Source organism: Prionailurus viverrinus, chromosome F1, assembly GCF_022837055.1.
Source record: "Prionailurus viverrinus isolate Anna chromosome F1, UM_Priviv_1.0, whole genome shotgun sequence".
In the NCBI taxonomy this organism is placed as follows: domain Eukaryota; kingdom Metazoa; phylum Chordata; class Mammalia; order Carnivora; family Felidae; genus Prionailurus; species Prionailurus viverrinus.
The window spans coordinates 63,845,381-63,871,950 of NC_062577.1; the positions used below are offsets into that span (position 1 = coordinate 63,845,381).

The 26,570-nt window shown below is 44.7% G+C and overlaps 1 pseudogene; it reads left to right on the plus strand.

Moving 5' to 3' along the window:
• The first annotated feature begins 12,174 nt into the window (after positions 1 to 12,174).
• On the plus strand, positions 12,175 to 14,247 carry LOC125155616 (T-cell surface glycoprotein CD1a-like; annotated as a pseudogene).
• The last annotated feature ends 12,323 nt before the right edge of the window (positions 14,248 to 26,570 follow it).

Consider the following 26,570-nt stretch of genomic DNA (forward strand, 5'->3'; position numbering starts at 1 on the left):
AAGGGAGAGCAAATTATGGGACTTCCCCAAACTTCTCTCCTAAATTAGCCTTGTTACTGGTTCTCTAGGGTCCAGTCCACCTTGTCACCCTCGCATGGCCACCATGCGGTGTTTGGTTGGTTGACTCCACCCCCAGGTGTATCCCTGGGCTCCGATCACCTTGAGTCTCTCAGGAGAAAGTATCCTTGACAATGTGACAGGATGACGGATGGGCAGGTTACATCAAGTTCAGGCCAAGACAGAAGCTACTTGTCCTTGGTCAGAGTGATGGTTCAGGGCTAGACGCCTGCTCCAGGTGGCTCAGGTCACAGGCATTATGACTCTTGTGGTCAATGGCAGGGCAAGAGATGGTGTCTCTTGTCCTGGATAATAAGGTTGGGGTATGAAGCCTGAAACAACTACACCCCATTTTTCAGCATCAGGGAAGCAAGGCTGAGGATGACACCTTCATGCAAGAAGGGGGAGAAATTGCGCACGTGACCTTTTCCAAGAGAGTGGATCCGAAGCGTTCTCATGGCAAGAATGAGAAGAAAAGAAAGAGAAAGGAGAACATCCAGATGGGAGCTGGTGGCTGTGTTGCCTACTGTGCTTGTGGGCCTCGTGTCACCACGGACACACACACCACACCTCAAGCGTGCACTTCATTTTATGCTCTTTGGAGAGAACAGAGTTTATTGCTCAACAATGAAAAGTATTCAAATGTGGGAGGAATGCTACATAAAATATCGATTTTCATGGTTTGCTTGAATGCAAGCTTTCTTGACCAATTCTTCATTTTCCTAACAAATGCTGCATGGCACACCGGAGGCTCTGCAGCTAAGCACGGAGGCATTCGTATCCAGCTCCCGACACGCCCCGCGTGCACTGGGCTCCCGAAGTTCTTCAGGCCGTCATCTCTGAGAAGTTGTTGGGAGACGTTCATCAGGAGGACCTCTGTTCATGTTACATCATAGTCTCTGCTGCTCCTGTTAGTGCCGGCGGGGGTCCACTTGGCCCATCGTGCCTCCCAGGTTTCCTCCCTGGCTGGTCAGGAAGCCGCATGCTGTTCAAAGGTACAATTTTCATTTAAAACGTTTTTTAATATTTTTCATTTATTTTTGAGAGCGAGAGAGAGAGAGACAGAGAGAGACAGAGAGAGAGAGAGAGAGACAGAGTTTGAGTGGGGAGGACCAGAGAGAGAGGGAGATAGAATCTGAGATAGACTACAGGCTCTGAGGTGTCAGTACAGAGTCGGACACAAGGCTCAAACTCATGGATGGTGAGATCATGACCTGAGCTGAGATCAGGCACTTAACAAACTGAGCCTCCCAACCCCCCCCCCCAATTTTCATTTGTGATCATACTTCATTGAAGCCAGAAAGAGCAGCCACAATGAAACCAAAACATCAGGAAACTGAAGGCAGACACACAGACCCACAGAAGGGACTGGAGCCCCAACAACCCTGGGCTCTGCAGTTCCGTCAGCTGATATATTCCCAGTATGTCTTCAGCTCTACAGGGTGGATTTCTGTCTTTTGTGACTGGACACTCCTCTCTGATGGATGTGGATGTGGTCCATGGGGAGGTTGGGCTAATGTCTCTTTTTCTTGCAATGTTTTTCCTCACTTCTCTCTTCCTCTCCCTGAGTTCTTGAAAATATTCCTTTTCTTGCCTGCTTGCCTTTTTCTTCATGTGTCCACATCTGTCACACTCTTACCCTGTCTTGCTTGGTAATCCTGACATCTGGATGAGGCCCCATCCTGGGTGTTCTCATGGGTTTCTAACAAACCACTGGTCAGGAATCCATTGCTGGTTCTGCTGCTGAGTAAGTGACTGGTAAAAATTCACTCCATGGTTTTCCTACAGATGACAGACAAGCTGCACCAGCCTCCATGAAGCAGGAAATGTTGTGACAATGGCAATTAAATCCTCAATGTGCAGGAATATTCCATGGATTTCCTTTACATACAATATGTTCAATTTTTCCTTCCTACCCTCCTCCCTCCCTTCCTCCCTTTCTCCTTTCCTCCCTCCCTCCCTTCCTCTCTCCCTTTTTCCCTTCTTTACTTCCTCCCTTCCTCCCTTCCTTCCTTCCTTCCTTCCTTCCTTCCTTCCGTTATGCCCAGAATTTGCGATCCCCAAAGAACACCAGAGAGCCGAGTCCGATGCATAAGCAAAGAGCCTTTATTCGAGCTAGCTTGAGCTCAATCCCATACTTGCACTGACGCAGTGGTGAGATGCTGGAGGGAGCCAGTGAGTTTCAAAAGCACAAAGGTTTTATAGGGGTCTAGGGGCAGTTGGTGAGGTAATGGTTGTGGCCTTAGCTGATTGGCTGGAGAAGGGTTGTGGCCTCAGCCAATTGGCTGGGGAAGGGTCAGAGTTCCGATATGCAGGTTGCTGGGTGGGTTTTGATCGGGAAATTTGAACAGGTGAGCGAGAGGTTATTCAAGGGAAGGAGGCCTGGTCTGAGGTTTCTGCGATTTTCCCGGAAAGGGGGCCATGTCAGGGACATAGTCACTCAAGGTGGAGGACACAGAACAAGATGGAGTCGGCCGGCATAGGTCTGCTCTTTCATTCCCCCTTATCATGTAGCTTGCCAACCCAACCATGGGACCAGCTGCATTTCTATTTTGTCCTCTTCTGTTATTAGGGGCTCGCACTTAGCACGGAGGACCATTAGTTGGATGGACCCCACGCGGTCCCTGACAAACCAGACCAATCTGTTGATTATACAGGGTCCAAGGGTTGCTAGTATGAGCAGGATGGTGAGGGGTCTGGCAAGGGCTGAGATGAGGGTAGTTAACCAGGGAGACCAGTTGAACAAAGACTCGTATGAGAACTGAGATTGTTCTCTCTCTAACTTCCGTTTTTGCAGCCCTTCCCTTATGAGGGCCATAGATTCTTTTACGACCCCCCAAGTGATCAACATAGAAGCAACATTCTTCCCCTAGGGCTGCACATAGTCCTCCTTGCTGCAGGAATAATAAGTTTAATTCCCTTCTGTTTTGGAGTACTAGTTCTGATAAGGAAGTAAGGGATTCCTGTAAATGAGAAATTGATTTTTCAATTCTTTCTATGTCTAAGTCAATGGCTGCCCTTAGGGTTCCATAGTTTTTGTCCTGGATGATGAGTGAGGATATTCTGGTCCCCAGCCCCGCTAATCCCAATCCCAAGAGCACAGCCAGAGTTAAGGTTGTAATAGGCTCTCTTTTACTTCGGGGGTTAGCAGAGCCTGACCTGTTAAGTATTTCTCCCCCCAAATGGTACACTAACTTGGGGACCAACTGCACGAGTAGGCAGAAGCTTTCTTTCGAGGAGTTAAGGACCTGGGAGTGGACACAGGGAGTAAGGCCGCTGGAACAGGCCCACCATGCATTTTTGGGGGGGAGTAGATACACTGTCTCCCTGGGGACTGTTTGGGTTTCATTACAGAGATGTGATTGCTCGGGGGGGGGGGGTAGGTGGCCTATACAAGTGCCCTGCCCCGTTACCGCCTGGAGGGTTAGTCTTGCAATAGCCTACTGCCATCTGCAGGAGCTAGAGTTGGAGGCTGTTGTATAATTGCCTCTAATGTCAATACCTTCATAATATGGGGGTCAGACATCTAGACAGAGCCAACAGGCCTTGGTCAGGTCGGGTCTAGAAGTGTTTAGTACCTGGTATGCTCCGACAACCATGCTCCACAGGAGGTCTGCATCAGATAGTAAGTTGTGACCCAGGGCAGGAGATGCAGGTGACTCTCTAGTAGGGACAGGGGATGTGGAGGGCCGTGTGGCTGGGGCCTGGGTGTTTCTGGGAGTGGCCATCCGGGTGGGGGCAGGTTGGGGAACTAGTATAGTACTTGGTTGGGTCCTACCCTCGTGGTGGACTGCTGGGTAAGGGGAGTCGCTTGCATTCAGAGGGTAAATAATGCTCCCTTGTCTTTGGCTCCCGACCTAACCCGGTCTTATATCCTGAGTCCCCATGTTTTTCCACTCTCCCATCCTGTTGTTTTTTTACCTTGGCTTGTAAAGGATATAACTATGGGATTACCGCGCCCCCAGACATATGGTGGTTGGGGGCCACTGGGCCGCTTTACCATGATGAGATCTCTGGTGCGTGGTGGGGTCCACCAGATGTGCCCCATCGAGACACATGACCAGGGGGCGCAAAAATAGTCAGCCACGTCCCCGCATGTGCTCGAGCGAGAGTGGCCGGGGCAGACATAGAAATAAAGGTTCTGCGCATGGAATCGGGGGCTTATGGTGACAAGGGGAACAGAATTTGGAGATCTACACAAAGTTCTGGGAACCAAGTGTCCCTGGGGTGGCTCTGGGAAGTCTGATTAAGTATTCTCCCGGAGCTGGTGTCTATGATCTGCCAGGTGATGTTTTGGGGGGCATGGGGACTCTCGGCAGCATGATCAGTGCCAAACAGAGATAACAGAGTTACCAAATTAGGTGGGTCGAATGTGCTGTAGCTTGAGCTTGAGCGGGTTGTGTTGGTCCCAATTGACAGCCCATCGCATGACGAAGTCCTTCCGGATCAAGGAGGGGTCCGCTGGCTGAACGTGGGTGTGATGGACCCAGGTTGCGATGCCGTCTACTTTGAGAGCAGTGGGGGTTGTCAGCACCATGATGTAGGGTCCCTTCCAGGGCGGCTCGAGGGTCTCTCGGTGGTGCCTCTTGACGTAGACCCAGTCTCCTGGCCTGCACTGAAGAGCTGTCGGGGTTGGGCCAGCCTCGTAGATGGCACGGAGGCACGGCTAAATGTCCTCGTGCGCCCTCTGGAGCCCTCTCAAGGAAATAAAAAGTTCTTGATCTTTAAACTCAGCAAGAAGGTTGGGAATAATAGGGGGTGGCCTGCCAAACATGATCTCATAGGGAGTAAAACCCAGAGTGTAAGGAGTGTTTCTAACCCGGTAAAGGGTGTACGGTAGGAGGGTCACCCGGTCCCCGCCAGTCTCCATGGTTAATTTGGTAAGGGTCTCTTTTAGGGTTCTATTCATTCTTTCTACCTGTCCTGAGCTCTGGGGCCTATAAGCACAAAGTAATTTCCAGTTTGCCCCCACCGCCTTGGCTACTGCCTGTGTTACCTGAGAGATAAAAGCTGGTCCAGTGTCTGATCCTACCATGGCAGAAAACCATACGTGGGTAAGATGTCTTCTAGTAGCTTCTTAGCCACCATCTGAGCCGTTTCATACTTGGTTGGGTATGCCTCCACCCAGCCAGAGAAGGTGTCTGCAAATACTGAAAGATATTTATAACCATACTTTCCTGGTTTGACTTCAGTGAAGTCGACTTCCCATTGGGCTCCCGGTCTGGTGCCTCTGAGCCTGGTTCCTTTTTTATTTGATGTGGCTCTCACGTTGGTGAGTTGGCAGGTCTTGCAGGCAGATATAACTTGCTCTATTTTGGTGTCCTGTTGGTGCATCTTGATTCCGGCATGTCAGATTAAGTTTTTTAATTTTCGGGCCCCCATGTGAGTAGACCGATGCATGTGCTCTAATACTGAGACTCCGAGCTGGTCTGGCAGCACGAGCTCCTTGTTAGGTGTATACCACCATCCCTTTATCTCCTGGGCCATGGGGAGTTTCTTGATCTGCTGTAACTCCTCCTGGGAGTACTTGGGCTGGTCTGGTAAAACTGGGTCTCCCGGGTCTGGTAGTTGTATGGTCATGGTGGGGACTGGAGTAAGGGCTACTGCCTTGGCTGCCTGGTCAGCCTTGTGATTACCTCTAGCTACCGGGTTATCAGTTTTCTAGTGCCCTTGGCAGTGGATAATGGCTAGCTTGGCAGGAAGCCATAAGGCCGTAAGCAGGTCAAGTATCTCCTGTTTATTTTTTATAGTCCGTCCTTCTGCTGTCAGTAACCCCCTCTCCTGATAAGTTGTCCCATGAATATGAGCTGTGGCAAACGCATAACAGCTGTCTGTGTAGGTGTTAAGCCGTTTTGAAGCTCCCAGCATCAGCGCCTTGGTGAAGGCTATGAGCTCTGCTCGCTGGGCTGACGTTCCAGAGGATAGAGCCTCCACCCATTCGGTGACCACTGGTGCACCCGCATACCTGTGTCCATCTTGCACAAAGCTGCTGCCATCAGTGAACCAAGTAGCCTCGGCATCGGGGAGGGGCCGGTCGGTCAGGTCCGTCCGGAATCCATGTACTTGTTCCAGGATTCCCGCACAGTCATGTGGTGGAGCACCTAGGTCAGGATCCAGCAGCAGGGTTGCAGGATTGAGGACTGCACTGGGGTGGAACCGCACCCATGGAGGGTTGAGTAGAAGGCTCTGGTAATGAGTCACACGTGTGTTGCTCATCCATCTATCCGGAGGCTGTTTCAGGACCCCTTCAATGGCGTGTGGGGTCGTGATCCAGATCTCCTGTCCTAGGGTCAGTTTGTCTGCATCCTTGACTAGGAGTGCTGTCGCCGCAATAATTCTTAGGCATGGCGGCCAGCAGGCAGCCACTGGGTCTAGCTTCTTGGACAGGTAAACCACTGGGCAGTTCCAGGGGCCTAAGTCTTGAGTTAGAACCCCTTTTGCTATTCCCTTATGTTCGTCTACAAAGAGGTGGAAGGGCTTCGTAATGTCTGGCAGGCCCAGGGCTGGGGCACTTAGGAGAGCTTTTTTAACCGATTAAAGGCAGTTTCTTCTTTTTCAGCCCATTTAAATGTTTTTCCCTCTTTGGTAGCTTCATATAGGGGCCTGGTGATCTCAGCAAAACCCGGAACCCAGAGGCAGCAGTAGCCAGCCGATCCTAGGAATTCTCTTGCTTCTCTTCGGGAGGTGGGAGTAGGGATCTTTAGGACAGTTTCTTTTCTGGCTTCTGATAACCGCCACTGTCCACCCTCCAGGATATATCCCAGGTAACTTACCCTCTCCCTGCATATCTGAGCCTTCTGCGCGATGCCCGGTACCCTAAGGCCCCCAGGGTAGCCAGCAGGTCCTGGGTCCCTCGCTCACAGTCTTTGGCTGTGTCGGCAGCAATCAGGATGTCATCTATGTACTGTAGGAGGGTGAGGCCAGGGTGCTCCCTTCTGTACTCACCCGGGTCCTCATGTAGTGCCTCGTCGAAGATGGTGGGTGAATTTTTGAATCCCTGAGGCAGCTGTGTCCAGGGGAGTTGCCCACTGCAGCCCTCCTCCAGTTCATGCCACTCGAAGGTGAACAAGGGTTGGCTCTGGGGTGCCAGCGGCAGACTGAAGAAAGTGTCCTTTAAATCTAGTACAGTATACCAGACCCTGGAGGGCGCCAAGGAACTCAAGAGAGTATATGGGTTGGGAACAGTTGGGTGTATGTCCGTGACCCTCTTATTTACTTCCTGGAGGTCTTGTGCCAGTCAGCAGTCATTTGTGTGAAGCTTTTTGACCAGCAGTAGAGGAGTGTTCCAAGCAGACTGGCAAGGAACTAGTACCCCTAGCCTTCGTAGTCCCCGGATGTGTGGCTGGATCCCCTTCTGGGCCTTCTGAGACATGGGGTGTTTTTTTGATCCTTACCTTCTGCTGTGTTGAAATCCCACTGGGGCCAAGTTAAGGGGAAGGAGGCATCTATCTGAGCCTCGTTGGTGGTGGGATTCCCGTCTGCACCCAGAACTAGTTTTCGGGTCTCACTGAGGATTCTTTCTCTTTTCCTCAGTCGTGAACAGGACCTGCAAAAGCTGCTGGCAATCATCCCACGTGGGCTGATGAGTAAAAAGAACAGAGTCTAATAAATCAATAAGCCCTGCCAGTTTCTCAGAAAACTTTGGATTCTAGCTTTCCAATTGTAGAGGTCACTAGTGGCGAAAGGCCAATAGTGATGGGGCTGATTCCCCTCTGCATCTGGGGGTCTGGTGGCTCGCAGGGGCAGAATAGTGGAGTCGGTGGCAGAGGTGGATTGATCCCTCTGAGCTCTTTGTCTGGTAAAGGGCGGGCTTCCCACTGGAGCATTTCCTCCTCCCGCTCTCGGAACAGCGTCTGCCTCCCCTGGAGGGGGAAGATGGTGTTCTTCCAGCATCCTAGGGGGGTTATACAGGGGAGGAAAAATTAATTCGTCTTCAATCCTCCCTGCCGTAGGACAGGGTAGAGGAATATTAAAGTCTGGGTAAGACTTTTCTTGTCCTCCTTCTTCTCTGTCCCCTGCGAAGCAAGAATGGGTTTTGGCTCCAGAGGGCGTGGGGCTAGGAAGGGCTTAGGCCAAGAGGGTGGGTCTTTTACAAGGTCCTGCCAAGTGATAATGTAAGGGAGCTGATCAGGATGGCCCATCTTAGGCGGAGAGATGATACCCCTGACTCGGTGGATGGTAGGAAGGTATCGAAGGTTCCCTCTGGTCGCCATCCAACATTGAATGCTGGCCACTCACTAGAACAAAAAACCTGCCACCGACCCTTTCGGACTTCCACACTGAGGTTGTTAGCTCTTCCCCTCACATCCTTAAAGTGATCAATCATAACACTTAGAGGAGTAGTCTGAGTCTGTCCCATAACGTCCGTCCAGTAAGTCCACAGAACAAAACAGAGAAACACAGAAACAAACAGAGGGCCCCTAGAGACAGTCTTCCAACTCCGTGGAAGCAAAACTGAAAGCTAGACGATGGTCTCATGCCGACTGGTGGGAGCGACCCGCCTCGTCTCAGACCTTTGAGGGGAATCCACGTCCCTCCAGAAGGGAGGATCAGAACATCTTTCGAAACTCCCAGCCCGTGGTCCTCCAGTGTGGCCACTTAGACCACGCCAGACACTACCAGAATTTCAGAAATGAGCTCACACAGAAAAGATGGAACGAACATACACTAACCGTGGCCAGTCAGGCTCTCCAGGCCGGGGGTCCCTCAGGGGTCTTGGGGATCCCGGACGAGCCCCCAAATGTTATGCCCAGAATTCGTGATCCCCAAAGACCACCATGGAGCTGAGTCTGATGCAAAAGCACAGAGCCTTTCTTCGAGCTAGCTCGAGCTCAATCCCCTACCTGTACCAACGCAGTGGTGAGATGCCGGCGAGAACCAGCGAGTTTCAAAAGCACAAAGGTTTTATAGGGGTCTAGGGGCAGTTGGTGAGGTAATGGTTGTGGCCTTAGCCAATTGGCTGGGGAAGGGTCGTGGCCTCAGCCGATTGGCTGGGGAAGGGTCGGAGTCCCATTACGCAGGTTGCCGGGCATGTTTTGATTGGGAAGTTTGAACAGGTGACCAGGAGGTTACTCAAGGGGAGGAGGTGTGGTCTGAGGTTTCTGCAATTTTCCCGGAAAAGGGGCCATGTCGGAGACATAGTCACTCAAGGTGGAGGACACAGAACAAGATGGAGTTGGCCAGCATAGGTCTGCTCTTTCACCTTCCTCCCTTCCTCCCTTCCTTCCTCCCTCCCTCCTTCCTTCCTCCTGTTCTCCCTCCCTTCCTTCCTCCCTCCCACCCTCCATCTCTTCCTCCCTCCCTCTGTTCCTTCCTTCCTTCCTTCCTTCTTTCCTTCCTTCCTTCCTTCTTTCCTTCTTTCTTCATGACTTCCTCGGCTTTTCCTGTCTGTATGGCAAACATATTCTCTGAACTCATTTCAAAACATATGAGAAACAGCTTGTGCCCAGATATTTAAGACATAATGAATAACATTGTCCTCCAAGCTTTTATTTTATTTATTTTTTGATGTCTATATTTAATCATCCAGAGGCAAACTTCAGAACTGTTAAAATAAGAAAATTTAACCGTATAAATTTGACCAAAAATTGCTTTATTAAATGATCCATGAATCGCACATCACCTCATCTGGCACAGAGGTGGACACTCAGAGACGTTGCACAAATGAAAGTTTTTATAGGGGGAGGGTGGGCCCGGGGAATGAGCAGCAAATGAGAAGCCTTCCAGGAGTCAGACCTGCTTTCTTGGGGGAAGAACAATGTGCGTGTCTTATCATCGGGGGCTGGAGAGGACCCAGGAGACAGACCCATTGCTCTATGGAAAGAAAACTTTCCTGCCTGCCTGGGTAAGACTACATTTCTGGGGTTGTGAAATTTGTTCAATTGGGTATGAAGTCCCAGGGTGGGAACTCGGTTTATGACATTCTTTTGGGTCTGAGATTTTCTTTTTCAAATAGGATGTGGCTCAAGGGTATGTATCTTCATCGTCTTGTCCCCCCACCAGCAGGAGCTGCCCTTGGTTCCCTGCTGGCCGGTCTGCTTGGGACAGAGAGGGGGACGCTACCTCTGCTCTGGTCCAGTCCCATCCTCAGCCAGGTGCTTTGTGTTTCACTTTGGGGACTGGGCCTTCTGAGAGTTCCCCCTTTGCTCAGAAGATGGAGCCCCTTAGTCTGGGACAAGGTGTGTTCCTGTCCCTTCCCCCACTGCCCCTCCCCCCAGCTGCAGAGTGGCTCACTGTGCCCTGAGGTAGTGGGGCTCCCTGCCCTTCCCACACCCAGTGAAGGCTCGTTTTGTGTGGAGAATAGTAGCCTTCCAGCCTTTTTCAGGAGGGAGCTGCTGTCAGACCTCAGGCTTGTACCACCAGAAAGCAGCTCTCTGGTCCGTATCCTGGTCTTCATTCCATCTGGAACCCCTGGGAGGTTAGTGGGCAAAATCCTGGAGGTATAGTGAATTTCCTGAGTCTGTGACTCTCAGGACCTCCCAGGACTCTGCTTGCTTTCAGTCAATTGTTAGCAAGTGTAGCTGAATTATTCCTTCTGGCTTATAGAACCTCTGGCATGTGTCCCAGGTAAGCAAGGGTTTGCATGCCCTATTTTTTTGATGAGTCTGTATTTCTCTGGTATTTATGTTAACAAGTTGCTCTGATCCTTCTGCTCTGATGAACTCAGGAGAAGCCATTTTGATTATGCAGCCTTTCAAAATCTTAACTGTGGGAGTGAGCTCTTCTTTCTGTATTCCAATCTGAACATTCCAAAAAATATTATCTATCTCTCATTAGCCTGAGGTTATTTCTGCTTACCGGTCAACCAAAAATAACAAGACCAATAGCCCAAACACATTGTCTGGAAGATATAAAGCACAAACAAATACTTAAGAGCCGTTAAACACTTAAGAACACCAAGGAAGTAGAAGGTCAGTGTGTCCAGCACGACCAACTCATGATAAGACAAGCATGGAACATTCTAGCAGGAACAGTAGGAAGGGAATCTGGATACATGATTCCAGAACACTCTATGAACTCTGCATACTATAAATTCCCATGATTTCTTATTGTAGATTTGCCGTAGGACCCTCTGTGTGAACTTCATGGTTATTAGCATAGGCTTGCATCCAAAAGAAAATGTGCAAGATTCTCATTTCATCAGGTCAGATTACAGCCACTGCTTTTTGATTCTTCAAAGATCTTTATGTCGAAGAAGTCCATAGTCTTAAGAATGATTTGATGCCTGAAGTGAATTATTCAATCATTCAGAGATAATCGTTGGGCACCTACCACTTGCCAGGCCCCGTTGGATGTTGAGATCCGGGTAGAAACACTGAGTCCAGATTGTGAGAGGGAAAACACCAGCAAGGGTCACCACTTGAGTAAATATTGTTTCCAGCAGATTTGTTTTAGCCTAGAGTCTGCACGTTAAAAGTCAGCACACCAAAATGTATAGTTCATTTTCACAATTAAGGGAAGGCGACATTCTCTCAGCCATTGCTCTCTCTTCTTTTGCTAATAAGAGAACATTTGTACAACTTCTGGGAGCTTCCCTCTTTCTTCCAGATGAGATGCTGCCTGAGTAATGACTCACTCAATACCACCAATTCGATCTTCACATTCCTGGTTGGTTTTGTTTTTTAACACAAGCAGTGACATGTCAGAGATGTGAATGGGCTGGGGTGGGGGTGAGACAGGGAAGGAAGTCCATGGGGGTGTTCCAAGGGCATGAGGGACAGGGTGACAGCAGACTCTAGGGCTGGGTGCTAGGGAACTGTGTGTTTTCATGGGTTACTGTCTGGATGAGGAGAAAAGGCACGAGAGGTAGGGTCCCTTTTCCATGCCACAGAAGACTTGTTCTGCAGCACCTGAACTGGGGCCTCAGGGAGCAGGACGGAGGCAGGTGACAGAGAGAAGCTGGAAGCTGGAGAGGAGTGTCAGACCCGGAGGGGAAGTGAGAGTCTGAGTAGGTGTCCAGGGTTGAGGGCGGAGTCCATTTGCATTGTCGCGGAAACTCAGGGCATGCGTGTGTGTTGAGAAGGAAGTCAGAAGAGAGGGGCTGCGTGTGGGGAGGTTTGTGAGAACAGACGCCAAAGACCCACTTTCTGAGAGAAAGAAAGAACATCTGCACATAAGATGCTGTTGTTGCAACTGGTGTTGCTTAAGATTCTTGTCCCAGGTGGTGACTGTGATGATGGTGAGGACGGTGGCCCTGCTCAGAGAGTGTATGTGTGTGTGATGTGTCTGCATGTGTGTGTAAGTATGTATGAGTATGTGTGTGTAGGTGCCTGTGTATGCATCTCTGTGAGTCTGCATTTCCATGTTTATATGTATGTCTAGGTGTATGCATTTGCGTGTGATTCTCAGTGTGTGTGCACATTTGTGCACTTGTACCCGTGTGTATGGACGCTCGTGGTGCAGTTCCCCAGCACATACCTGGGGAGTGCGGGATGTCAGCTTCCTTCCTTCCTGAGAATCCCTGACCACAGGGCCCTGTGTCTTTTGAATAATGGGTGGCAAGTTTGGGGCTCTGGGGCAGCACATGTCTCCAGAGGGAACTATGGCTCCCTGTCCTCCAGATTTCAGTGCCCCTCCCCAGCATCTTTCTTCTGCATTCTCTCTCCTCAAATGCCCTCCTTTCTTGGTCTATCTGTTCTTCTACCACAGGCTTCCACGAGCCCATCTCTTTTTGAACCATGTTGACAACATCTTTTTCTAACCATTCCCGAACACAAAATTCTGGGCTCTGCTTGGCTGGAAGAGCTGCAGACTCATGGCTGGGACAGCAAGACTGGCACTGTCATTTTCCTGCGGCCCTGGTCCAATGGCAACTTCAGTAACAAGAAGCCGATGGAACATGAAAGGAAATTTCATACATGCTAAATTAGATTTCCTCTGATATTTTAGGACCGTGTCAGTTAATGGCAGCTTGGATATGTGTTGTGATCCCTCAGGGCAGGTGGATGAAAGTGGCAGGTGTGTGTGTTTCCTTCAGTTTCTTCTTCCTCCAGGAAAAAACCTCCACTGGCTTTTGACTCTCATGTCTCCCCATCATAAACCTGAATCACACCAGCCTGGATAGGGAGCAGAAGCCAGAGCTTGATCTTGAAAAGCTTCATGTTTTCTGCTACTTCCCTTCCTCTCATTGAACTTAGGCTGTGCTCTCATGTCTCCAACTTGTGTCCCCTGTAACCACCCCTTTCCATGGCCTCCATTCAGATACCTTTTAGTCCTTCCCTCTGTAAATGATCCTTGAAATTTGCATTTTTCCCCATTTAATCCCTTCAGTGGCCTCTGTCTATGTGTTCCCTGTACCCACGGACCTCCCTTAACTTTGGGTGGTTTTATCCCAGCTCTCCTGTGGAACCCTTCCCTGTTCTCTGTCCACACCTCTCCTATCTCTCCTCCAACAGTTGTTCCTTCCTCAATTATTGACTTCTTCCCCTCTGTATGATCCTCCATTCAAACCAAACTTGGCTCCATTCCGACCAATACCCTCAACTTCTCCCTCTGCTTCAGCAATCCTTGGCTTCCACTCATCTCATTTCATCTCTTTCCCTCCCCTTTCCTGTAACTCACAACCTCTCTTCCCCAGATCCCCTTAAGGTATAGCTGTCAGGAGGCTGTGAGTTGCACTTTGAAGAAGCATCACTAGGCTTCATGTGGATTGTGTTTCAAGGATCAGATCTCATGAGCTTCCAGAACACGTCATGGTGGCCATCTCCAAAGGGAGGAAGGAGGGATCAGGAGGTCTGCAAAGTATTCAATCAGTTCCATGTGCTACACTTAAGAATACAAGCACACATCAATGACATCTGCCCCTGTCTCCTCTTGGGTCTTCTTGACACAGAGAAGGCATATCTCCAGCAATAAGGTCGGTCCTGCTCCCTCCCTCCTAGCATTTTCTCTCCCTGCTCATAAATTTGCAACATTTTCTCAACTTCAGAAGAGAAGAGGCCAAGAAGGGAAGATGATGGTGCCACGTTTCAAGAGGTGAAAAGATGTGTATCTTAACTGATGTGAACATCTTCCCTCTCAGTCTGCGAACACCTGTCCTGTCTCTCCAGTGGGGCCAGAGGCCTGGCTGCCCTTTAGCCACAGTCCTGGTCCTGGCCATCTGCTTCTGGTGTGCCACATCTCCAACTTCTACCCAAAGCCATTGTGGGTGACATGGATAGGGGTCAGCAGGAGCAACAGCACACTTGGTGAGTCAGTGTAGAATTCAGTGATTCATCGCTTACACACAACAACCAGCGCTCATCACAAATGCCCTATTTAATGCCTATTACCCATCTAGTCCATCTCCCACCCATCTTCCTCCATCAATCCTCAGTTTGTTCTTTTTCCTAAAGAGTGTCTTATGGTTTGTTTCCCTGTTTTTTCTTTTTTCTTCCTTCCCATATGTATGTCTGTTTTGTCCACAAGTGAAATCAGATGGTATCTGTCTTCGTATGACTGACTTATTCACTTAGCATAATACACTGTAGCTCCATCCATGTCATTGTCAATGGCAAGATTTCATTTTTTTTTATTACTGAGTAATATTCCATCACACACACACACACACACACACACACACACACACCACATCTTCTTTATCCATTCATCATTTTTGGGCTCTTTCCATAATTTGGCTATTGTTGATAATGATGCTATAAATACCCCCTTTGAATCTGTATTTTTGTATCCTTTAGGCAAATACGTAGTTGTACAATTGCTGGATCATGGTGTACTTCTATTGTTAACTTTTTGAGAAACCTCCACACTGTTTTCCATAGTGACTGTGCCAGTTTGCATTCCCATCAACAGTGTCAGAGGGCTCCCCTTTCTCTGCATCCTTGCCAACATCTGTTGTTTCCTGTGTCTTATTAATTTTGGTCATTCTGATAGCTGTGAGGTATTTTGATTTGTATTTCCCTGATGATGAGTGACTTTGAGCACCTTTTCATATATCTGTCAGATATCTGGATGTCTTCTTTGGGAAAATGACTATTCATGCCTTCTTTCCATTTCTTAACGGAATTATTTGTTTCATGGGTGTTCAGTTTTATAAGTTCTTTATAGATTTTGGATGCTAACCCTTTATAAGATATGTCATTTGCAAATATCCTCTCCCATTCCTTAGGCTGCTCTCAGTTTTAGTTGATAGTTTCCTTGAGTGTACAGAAACTTTTTATTTTGGTGAAGTCCCAATAATTTATTTTAGCTTTTCTTTCCCTTGCTTCCAGCAACCTGTCTAGTAAGAAGTTGCTATGACCAATGTCAAAGAGGAGGTTGCTGCCTGTGTTCTCCTCTAGGATTTGATGGTTTCCTGTCCTACATTTGTGTGTTTCATCCATTTCGAATTTATTTTTAGGTATGGTGTAAGAAAGTTGCTCAGTATCATTGTTCGGCATGTTGCTGTCCAGTTTTCCCAAAAATGTTTGTTGAAGAGACGTTTTTCCATTGGATATTCCTTCTTGCTCTGTTGAACTTTAGTTGACTGTATAGTTGTGGGTTTTCTAATCTGTTCCATTCATGTATGTGTCTGTTTTCGTGCCAGTAGCTTCCTGTGTTGATGACTATAGCTTTGTCATATAGTGTGAAGTTCAGTGTCATGATGCCTCCAGTTTGCTTTTCTTTTTCAAAAGCATTTTGGCTATTCAGGGTCTTTTATGGTTCCACACACATGTTAAGATTGATTGTTCTAGCTCTGTCAAGAATGCTGGTGGTATTTTGATAAGGATTGCATGAAATATGTAGATTGCTTTGGGTGGTATAGATATTTTAAAAGTGTTTGTTATTCCAATGCATGGGTATGAAATATTTTCCTGTTTATTTGTGCCCCGTTCAATATCTTTTATAAGTGTTCTATTGTTTTTAGAGAACAGATTGTTTTTCTCTTTTGTTAGGTTTATTCTTAGGTATCTTATGGGTTTTGGTGCAATTGTAAATGGGATCAATTCCTTGATTTCTATTTCTGTGCTTTGTTATTGGAATATAGAAATGCATCATGTTTCTGTACATTGACTTTATATCCTGCAACTTTGCTGAATTCAGTGCTAGCAAACTTTTGGTGGAGTCTTTGGTTTTCTACATAGAGTATCATGTTGTCTGCAAATGGTGAATATTTGACTTCTTCCTTGCCTCTATGGATACCATTTATTTCTTTGTGTTATCTGATTGCTGAGGCCAAGACTTCCACTAGTAGGTTAAATAATAATGGTGAGGGTGGATATCCCTGTCTTGTACCTGACTGTAGAGGAAAAGCTCTTAGTTTTTCCCATTGTGGATGATATGAGGTATGGGTCTTTCATATGTGGCCTTTATGATATGTGGTATGTTCCCTCTATCACTACTGTTTTGAAGGTTGTTACCATGAATGGATGTTGTATTTTGTCAGATGCTTTTTCTGCATCTATTGAGATGATCGTATGGTTCTTATCCTTTTTTCCATTAAGGTGTTGTATCACACTGGTTGATTTGCGAATATTGAACCAGCCTTGCAACCCAGGAATAAATCCCACTTGATTGTGGTTAATAATTCTTTTAATGTGTTATTGTATTTGATGTGCTATTATCGTGTTGAGAATTTTTGAACCCATGTTCATCAGGGATATTGACCTACAATTCTCTTTTTTCAGTGGAGTCTTTGTGTGATTTTGGAATCAAGGTAATGCTGGTTTGCTAGAATGAGTTTGGAAGTTTTCTTTCCATTTCTAATTTTTGGAACATTTTGTGGTAATAGGTATTAACTCTTTGTCTGGTAGAAATCCCCTGGGAAGCCATCTGGATCTGTCCCTTGGTCTGGTGAAAGATTTTTTATTAGTGGTTAAAATTTTTTTTGTTGTTGGATATGGGTCTGTTCAAATTTTCTATTTCTTCCTGTTTTGTTTCTAGGAACTTTCCATTCCTTCCAGTTTGTCCAGCTTGTTGGCATATCATTTTTCATAGTAGTCTCATAATTGTTTGTATTTCTGTGATGTTGGTTGTGATCTCTCCTCTTGCATTCGTGATTTTATTTATTTGGGTCCTTTCTATTTTCTTTTTGCTAAGTTTGGCTAGAGTTTATCAATTTTATTAATTCTTTATAGGGCCAGCTCATAGTTTTTTTGATCTGTTCTACCCGTGTTTTTCTTTGTTTCTGTATTGTTCGGTTCTGCTCTAATATATTTTATTTCCCCCTTTCTGCTGGCTTTAAGCTTTATTTGCTATTCCTTTTCTAGCTCCTTTAGGTGTGAGATTGAGCTGTGTATTTGAGCATTTTATTACTTTTGACATAAGCCTGTATTGCAATATACTACCCTCTAGGACCGCCACTACTGAATCCCTGAGGTTTTGGACTGTCGTCTTTTCATTTTTATTTGCTCCCGTGTATTTTTCTTATTTCATCTTTAATTTCCTGGGAAATTTAGTGGAATGTTGTTTATTCTCCATGTATTTGTGATCTTAACAAAATTTTTCTCGTGGTTGACTTCAAGTGTCATAGTGTTGGGATCTAAAAATATGCATGCTATGGTTTCAATATTTTATACCTGTTGAAGGCTGATTTGTGACTCAGCATGTGATCTCTTTTGGAGAATGTACTCTTTGCCCTTGAAAAGAATGTGTGTTCTGCTGTTGTAGGATGGAATGTTCTGAATTATCTGTTAAGTCCATATGGTCCAGCGTGTCATTCAAAGTCATTGTTTCCTTGTTGATTTTCTACTTAGATATGATCTGTCCATTGTTGTAAGTGGAGTGTTAATATCTCCTACTATTATGGTATTATTTTCAGTGAGTTTCTTTATGTTTGTCATTAATTGTTTTATATATTTGGGTGCTCTCACAGTGGGGGCATAAGTAGTTAAATTAGATCTTCTTGATGGATAGACCCCCTTATATATGATACAATGCACTTCCTCATCTCTTGTTCCAGTCTTTGGTTTACAATCTAGTTTGTCTTGTATAAGTATGGCTTCTCTGGCTTTCTTTTGACATCCATTTGCATGACAGATCATTCTCCGTTCCCTCACTTGCAATCTGCAGATGTCTTTAGGTATTAAATGAGTCTCTTGTAGGCAGCATATAAATGGGTCTTGTTTTTAAGCATTCTGATAACCTATGTCTTTTGATTGGAACATTATTCTCTTTACATTCATCGTGATTATTGATAGAGATGAATTTGGTGCCGTTGTGTTGCCTGTAAAATTGGCGTTTCTGGTGGTATTCTCTGTTCCTTTCTAGTCTTTGTTGCTTGGTCCTTTCCCCCACTCTAAGAGTCCCCTTTAATATTTCTTGCAAGGCTGATTTAGTGATCATGAATCTTTGAGTCTTTGTTTGTCTGTCTGGGAAACACTTTATATCTCCTTCTATTCTGAATGACAGCCTTGCTGGATAAAGTATTCTTGGCTGCACATTTGTCTGAATTAGCACATTGAATTTATCTTGCCACTCCCTTCTGGCTTGCCACACTATGTACAGAGCTGTTGCAAACCTGCTCTGTTTTCCTTATAGATTAAGGAATTCCCCCCCCCCCTTGTTGCTTTCAGGATTCTTTCCTTGTCTGTGTTTTCTGTGAGTCTATGTCTTGGTGATGGGCAGGTTGGTTGAATTTAATAGGAGTTATCTGCACTTCTTGAATTTTGATATCTGTTTCCTTTCCCAGATTAAGGAAGTTTTCAGCTATACTTTGTTCAAATAAACCTTCTGCTCATTTTTCTTCTCATCTTCTGGGACTCCTATGATATGAATGTTATTATGCTTTAAGACGTTCCTGAGATCTCCAAGTATACATTTATGATCCAATACCTTTATTTCCCACTTTCTCTCAGTTTCATCATTTTCCATAATTTTATCTTCTATTTTGCTTATTTGTTTCTCTGCATCATCTATCCTCATTGTCATTGCATCCACTTAGCTTTGCATCTCAGTTATAGCATTTTAAAATTTCTTCCTAAAAGGTTTTAGTTCTTTTATCTCTACAGTAAGAGACTCTCTGATGTCTTCTATACTTTCCTTAAGACCAAATAGATTTTTTATGATTATTGTTTTAAATTCTGGTTCCAACGACTCACTTGTATCTGTATTGATTTAATACTTGGCTGTTTCTTCTTCTTGTTCCTTTTTGGGGTGAATTACTCCATCTTGTCATTTAGTCTGGGTCACTGCTTTTTTGTTTTTTGTTTTTTTGTTAATGAGGTCTATATTATTTCTGTTCCTGTGAGTAATGGGTACATTAAGAAAAATTCCAAAAATAAAAAAAAATAAAAGGAAGCTAAATCCTATATGTGTTTTGGTCTGCTTGCTAAAGTAGCTAGATCCAAATAATGATGATAATTAATAAAACTAAAAAGGGAAGCTATATTCTATGTGTGTTTTGGTCTTCTTTTTAAAAGCAGTTTGATCAAAAAATAAGAGAAAAATAAATTAATAAAATAAAAAAGTAAAAAAAAAATACAAAGGAAGCTGGATTCACAGAGTGCTTTGTAGCACTCTATGATCAGTAGACTTGGTATGTGAGAGGTATTTATGCTTGTCTTCTGGGAAAGGGGCAATCTGTGTTGATTCTCAGGGGGACTTGTCCTAGTGGAGAATGCATCTGCTGGGTCCAGGAGGGTGGGGCTTGGTATAAGAGGCTCCAGCCTCCCCTGGGTGGCACTGTTTTGCTTACTGAGACTAAACAGTGCTGAAGGGGGGGTGAATGGCATCGCCCCACTCTCATCCCCAGAGTGAGAGCTTGGTGCCTGCCACTCTTTGGGAAGCCCTCACAGAAGAGCAAATAATCACCACTCTTATGCCCCTGGCTTCTTTTAGATGTCTGCCTTCACCCTGACTGTGTCAGAGCTGTCTGTCTGTCACAGCACAATTCTTCTTCTCCTCCTCCACCCTCCTCCTCCTACTCCTCCTCCTCCTCCTTCTTCTTCCTCCTCCTCCTCCTTCTTCTTCTTCCTCCTTCTCCTCCTTTTCCTCCTCCTCCTCCTCCTCATAAATGTTTCTTTTTGATAGAGAGAGAGAGAGAGAGAGATTGAGAGCAGAAGAGGGTCACAGAGAAAAGGGGACAGAGGATCTGTAGCAGGCACCATGCTGACACCAGAGAGTCTGATGCCAGGCTTGAACACACGAACCATGAGATCATGACCTGAGCCAAACTCAGATGCTTAGCCGACTGACCCACCCAGGAGTCCCATCCTGTGTTTTCTCTAAGACACACAGCTGGGTTACAAAACTCCAAAGTTTAGACATTAGCGTGGACTTGTGCTAATCTTGTGGGGGAGTCTGTTGTGCATTTGCTGTTTGACAGTTTGCCCCAGATATCGGTTGCATGACTCTGTAGCATTTCAGAATTTATGATCAAACTCAGCCAAAATCTGGCATTAAGGTTTGCTACCCTTCGCTGGTGTCTATGTTCTTATGCCAGTGAATAGGGCAGCACATTGGTGCCTACCAGGTTTCTGTCCCCAGAAAGGCTGTGCCACTTCTCCCAAATGCTTGGGAGCTGTTTTTCTCCAGGACATACTCAGACTATGCTGACCATTTCTGGTCTCTACCCTCCTTCCTCACTGGAGCACCACGGAACCCACCAGGCAAGACACTGGAGATGGTGTGGGCCTTCAAAACTTTAGACTCTACACTCTGCTCTTATAAAAACTCGTGATGGTCAAGCCCCCTTCTTTTCCCAGTTAATGGTTTTGGGGAAGGGTTCTTACTGTGAAATCCCCTGCAGGGACTTTCAACTTTCTCTCTCTCTGTCCCTCACACACTCTCTCCGCTCTCTCCTCTCTCCATGATCAGGGCTCCCTCCCTTTGCAACACCCACAGATGTTTTGCCCCCCAAATCAACTCTTTGCAGCTTTTACCTTTTATGATGTGGTCACTTTTCTACCTCCACTTCTGCATTGTTGCTCTCTCCGTTCTCAAATCAATTCCTTGGGTATTCAGATGATTTGATATTCATCTAACTGTGTTCAGGGATGAGGCAAGCTCAGGGTTCCCCTATTAGTCTGTTGTCTTAACTCCTCCTTGACAGAGAATCTAGAGTAATTGTCAGAAAGATACTCTCTTGACTTGAGAAAATAGAGGAGGACCTCAATGAGACCCTCAACAAAGAGAGAGAAAACATAAAAAAGAATCAGAGAAAGAGAGCACAATACATGAAGTTAAAAATACACGCATGGAATGAAGGGTAGACTATAGGAAGCAGAGGAATGGATCAGCAACCTGGAGGACAGGGTAATGAAAAGCAATCAAGCTTAACAGGAGAGAGAAAATAAAAACAAAATGAAAACAGACTTATGGAACTCAGAGATACCATTAAGCATAGTAACATCGGAATTATCGAAATCACAGAAGGAGAAGAGAAAGAAAAGGGGGAGGGCATTTGAAGAAATAATAGCGTAAATCTTCCCAAATCTGATGAAGGAGACAGAAATCAAGAATCAGAAGGCATAGAGAGCCTCCACAAAATCAACCCAAGGAGGTCCACATCAAGACACATAGTAATGAACATGACAAAGCATCATGATAAAAGAGAATTTTAAAACCAGCAAGAGAAAAGAAGACAGTTGGATACAACGGAAACACATAAGCTATCAGCTAATTTTTCAGCAGAAACTTTGCAGTCCAGAAGAAGTGTGATGATGTATTCAAACTGCTGAAGGAATGAGAGCTGCAAGCAAGAGTACTGTACCCACCAAGGCTATCATTCAGAATACAAATAGAGATGAAGATTTTTCCAGACAAACAAAAGTTAAAGGAATTAATGACCACAAAGCATCAGTACAAGAAATATTAAAAGGGACCGTGAGTAGAAAGGAAAGACCAAAAGTGAAGTAAGCACAAAAGCAGTAAAAATAAGGGTATCCATAAAAATCAGTCACAGGATTTACAAAATAAAAAAACATAAATTATGACACCATATACCTAAAAAGTGGGGGGCTGCGAGAGGGAGAGGAATAAAGAATGGGCTCAAAGTGAAGTGACCAATAAGTTCACATTGACTGCTATATACAGAAGATATTATGTAGAAACTGAATGAAAACTATAAATCAAAAATTAGGAATAGCTATCAAAAAATAAAGAGGAAATAATCCAAGCATATCATTAAAGAGCCCAACTGATCATGAGGAAAAGAGCAAGAGGAGAAAGAAACAAAGAATACCAAAACAACCACAAAAGGAGTACAGAAAATGGCAATAAATACATACCAATCAGTAGATATATTGAATGTAAGTGGATTAAACGTCCTAATCCAAAGACATAGTGTGATGAGATAGATAAAAAAAAACAAGTCCTCTCTCTATGTTGCCTACAAGAGACTCATTTCAGACCTAAAGACACATGCAGATTCAAAATGAAGGCATGGAGAAGAATTTATCTAGCAAATGGATGTGAAATGAAAGCCAGGGTAGCAATACTTGTATCACGCAGAATAGTCTTTAAAATAAAAACTGTACCAAGAGACAAAGAGAGACACTATATACCACTAAAGGGAATCATCCAACAAGAAATATAACAATTGTAAATATTTCTGCACCCTACATGGAGGCACCCAAATACATAAATCAGCTAGTAACAAAAATAAAGGAAGTAGTCCATAGTAATACAATAATAGTAGGAGACTTTAACACCCCAATGACATTGATGGACAGACCGTCCAAGCAGAAATTCAACAAAGAAGCAATGGCTTCGAATGACACCTTGGATCTGATAGATCTAAATGATGCATTCAGAACATTCCATCCTAAAACAGCAGAATACACAACTCTTTAAGTGCACCTGGAAGATTATCCAGAATATATATTAGGCAACAAAACAAGTCTCAATAATTTAAAAAAGATCAAAATCATACCAAGCATCTTTTTCTGACATAAGCCATATGAAACTACACATGAAACTCAAGAAAAAAATCTGGAAAAAACATAAAATACATGGAGGTTAAATAACATGCTGCTAAAGAATGAATGGGTCAAACAGGAAATCAAAGAGGAAATAAAGAAAATACATGGAGACAAAGGAAAATGAAAACACAATGGCCCAAAAGTTTGAAATGCAGCAAAGGCAGTTCTAAGAGGGACGTTTATAGCAATACATGGCTCTCTAAAGAAGCAAGATAATTATTTTAAAAACATTTTTTAAATGTTTTATTTATTTTTGACAGAAAGAGACAGAGCATGAGCGGGGAGGGGCAGAGAGAGAGGGAGACGCAGAATCCGAAGCAGGCTCCAGGCTCCGAGTTGTTAGCACAGAGCTGGACACAGGGCTTGAACTCACAGATCACGAGATCATGACCTGAGCTGAAGTTGGAAGCTCAACCGACTGAGCCTCAGGCACCCCAGAAGCAAGATAATTATTAAACAAACAACCTAACCATACAACTAAAGGAGATAGGAAAAGGACAAATAAAAACAAAAAGCAGTGGAAGAAAGGAAAAAGAGAAAGATTAGAACAGAAATAATGATATGGAAAAAAAAACACAGAAGACAGTTCAATGAAACCAGGAGGTGGTCCTTTAAAAGATCAAAAATTGATAAACACGTAGCGAGATTCATTAAAAAAAGAGCAAGCAATAGAGCAAACTCAAACAAAATCAGAAATGAAGAGGGGAAACAATAACTGACCCCACTGAAATACAAGGGATTTTAAGAGAATTTTATGAAAAATTAGAGGCCTCCAACTGGACAACCTATAAGTAATGGGTAGATTCCTAGAAACACATAATCCCCCCAAATGAAGTGGGAATAACTAGAAAATTTGAGCAGACCAATTACCAGCAATGAAATTGAATCAGCAGGGAGAAAATTCTGAACAAACAAAAGTCCAGGACTAACAGCTTCACAAGAAAATTCTACCAAATATTTAAAGAAATAATATCTATTCTTCTCAACTATTCCACAAAATAGGAGAGGACGGAAAGCTTCCAAATTCATTCCATGAAGCCAGCATTACCCTGATACCAAAAGCAGTTAAAGACACTACAAAAAGAGAGAACTACAGGCCAACACTTCTGATGAACAAAGATCCAAAATCCATCACAAAATATTAGCAAACCAAATCCAACAATATATTAAAAATTCATTCCTCATGATCACGTGGAATTTATTCTTGCTGTACAAGTGTCATTCAGCATTCACTAATGAATCAACACAATACATAACACCAAGAGAAAGGGTAAAAACTATATGACCATTTCAGAAAATGCAGAAAAAGCATCTGACGCAGTACAACATCTATTGATGATAAAATCCTTCAACAACATAGATGTAGATGTAACATAACTCAACATAATAACGATCGTATGTAACAGACCCACAGCTAACATCATACTTAATGGTGAAAAATTGAGAGCATTTCCCCTAAAGTCAGGAGGAAGGTAAGGATGTCCACTCTCCACTGTCACCACTTTTATTCAACATAATAGTGGAAGTGTCAGCCACAGCAATCATACAAGAGAAAGACTAAAAGGCATCCAAATTGGCCCAGAAGAAGAAAAATATTCACGATTTGCAGATGACACAGTACTATACATGTAGAAACCCTAAAAACTCCTCCCCATAACAACCAGAACCAATACATGAATTCACTAAGGTCATGGGATACAAAATCAATATGGGGAAGTCCCTTGCATTTCTATACAAAGATAATGAAGCAGCAGAAAGAGAAATTAAGCAAACCATCCCATTTATAGTTGCACCAAAAATAATAACATATCTAGAAATACACTTAGCCAAAGAGGCGAAAGACCTGTACTCTGAAAACTATAACACATTGATGAAACAATTGAAGGTAACACAAAGAAAGGGAAAGATGTTCCAGGTTCATGGAATGGAAAAACAAATATTGGGAACATGGCTATACTATGCAAAGCAACCTACAGATTTAATGCAATGCTTCTCAAAATACCAACAGCATTTTTCACAAAACTGAAACAAGCAATCCTAAATTTGTATGCAAGCACCAAAGATTCTGAATGGCCAAAGCAACCTTGGGGGAAAAAAACAAAGCTGGGGGAATCACGATTCCACATTTCAAGTTATCCTACAAAGCTGTAATCAAAACAGTATGGCATTGGCACAAAAGTAGACACAGAGACCAATGCAAGAGACTAGAGAAGCCCAGAAATAAACTGACGATCTTGCGGTCAATTAATCTTTGACAAAGGAGACAAGAATATGCAATGGGAAAAAGAAAGTCTCTTTAACAAATGGTGTTGGGAAAATGGGACAGCCACATGTAAAAGATAGAAACTAGACCACTTTCTTATACCATACTGTAAGACTTGAAATCATACACATCCTAGCAAAATCCAGGCAGTAATGTCTCTGACATTATACACAGAAATTTATTTCTAACTTATTATGTCTCTGGAAGCGGGGGAAACCAAAAGAAAAATAAGCTATGGAAACTACATCAAGATAAAAAGCTTCTGCACAGCAAAGGAAGCAATCAACAAAACTAAAAGGCAGCCTATGGAATGGGAGAAGGTATTAACAAATAACATGTTTGATAAAGGATTAGTATCCAAAATATATCATGAACTTGTACAACTCAACAGCAAAAGGACAAATAATCAGAAGACATAAATAGAAGTTTCTCTGAAGAAGGAATCCAGATGGCCAACAGACATTTGAAAATATGCTCAACATCGCTGATCACCAGGGAAATGAAAATCAAAACCACAATGAGAGGTCACCTCACACCAGTATTCATAGATGTTTCAGTGTCCTGCGGTCTCACTAATGGCAACTGATTCTCCCCTAAAAACATTGGTGAATTGGTGGTTGTTGATACTGTTACACAGGCAATCGAGGGACATCTGGAAAAGCAAATAGAACAAGTATTAAGAGAAACCCATGGACTCAAAATGGTGCCTTGGGTCAGACCAATTTCCCAAACCTTGTTTAACTTAACCTAACTGCAGTTCCAACCTCCCCCAGAAATGTAAGTCTTCCCCCGTCAGTGAGGAATTCTCTGTTCATCACAAGTGAGGTCCTCTCTCACACGGACCCTCTCTATCCCGCAAGAAGGCGAGATTATTTGCATGATTAGACTCCTGTCCCCCCAGTTAAGGGAAGGTGACCTTCAAATCAAGCTGCTTCGTTTTGTATTTGAACAAGGACAGTGAGAAGTCAGAGATGTGAATGGGTTGCAGAAGGGGTAAGACAGGCAAGGAAGTCCATGGGGAGTGACCCAAGGGCACGAGGGACAGGGTGACAGCAGGGTCCAGGGTTGGGTGCTGGGGAGTCGTGTGTCTTCATGGGTTACTGTCTGGATGAGGAGAAAAGGCACGAGAGGTAGGGTCCCTTTTCCATGCCACATGAGACTTCTTCCCCAGCCTGAACAGGGCCTGAATCAGGGCCTCAGGGAGCAGGATGGAGGCTGGAAGCCAAGAGGAGGGTCAGACCCGGAGGGGAAGTGAGAGTCTGAGTAGGTGTCCAGGGTTGAGGGTGGAGACTCAGGGAAGGCGTGTGTGTTGAGAAGGAAGTCAGAAGAGAGGGGCTGCGTGTGGGGAGGTTTGTGAGAACAGACGCCAAAGACCCACTTTCCGAGAGAAAGAAAGCACATCTGCAAATAAG